Here is an 807-nt window from a genome sequence, read left to right as displayed (position 1 = left end):
TGTTCATGGTCCTGCTGACCCCTACTAAATCCTGCTGCCCTTGGATGCCTTGCCGGGACTTACTCAAAGTCCATGCCTCTTGAGACAACCTAAGCCTTATGTGCTAGATGCGTGGCTCCAAAACCACCCCTTTACCACACCTCATGCCTCTCAGGTGCTATTTAGACATTGTCTTTAGTGATGAGGCCTCAGTTTTGTTCAGCCTCTTGTTGTCCCTGTACCCTTAGCCTCAGCAACCGTGCCCTCTGGTGCTGGGGTCTCCTCACCCCCTGTCGCTGCACCCTCTGGTGCTGGGGCTTTGCACAGTAGTGTGCCCCAATGAGGCCTCCTTCTCCCCAGCCTGGTCTACCTAATTAAACAACAACAAAAATATGAGCCCCTGGGCTATAACTTAACAATGATACCAATGACACTGAAGGCCACACTCTGTACCTTTAAGAGGGCCAGTTTCTCCCTTAGCAATGTGTGTCTCGTATCCCCAGGCACTTTAGGAGCTGCTGGTAAGACTAACAGGCTCTAGGAGCCAGACAGGCAACCAAGCATCTCCAAGGAGCTTTTATGCATGAACTCCTTCCTCTCTGGCTGCTGCCAGAGAACTGACCACTTCCAACCCCAGCCCCGGGGCTTATATGTGCCCAGGGTCCTGCCTTCTTCCGGTCAGCTGACCAGGTGCAGGCTAATTCCCCCAGCCTGCTGCCATGGCAACCTGCAGCTGTGGGGTTTCTGCCTGGCTCCTAGGGCCCTCTCTCCAAGCGGTTTTTGCCCTAAAGGAGCAGGTGCACCTTAGTGCCCTGTGATAAACACATT

Source organism: Alligator sinensis, unplaced genomic scaffold, assembly GCF_000455745.1.
Source record: "Alligator sinensis unplaced genomic scaffold, ASM45574v1 scaffold4_1, whole genome shotgun sequence".
Taxonomy (NCBI): Eukaryota; Metazoa; Chordata; order Crocodylia; family Alligatoridae; genus Alligator; species Alligator sinensis.
The sequence above is the reverse complement of the archived record's forward strand: the minus strand, read 5'-3'. Positions refer to the sequence as shown.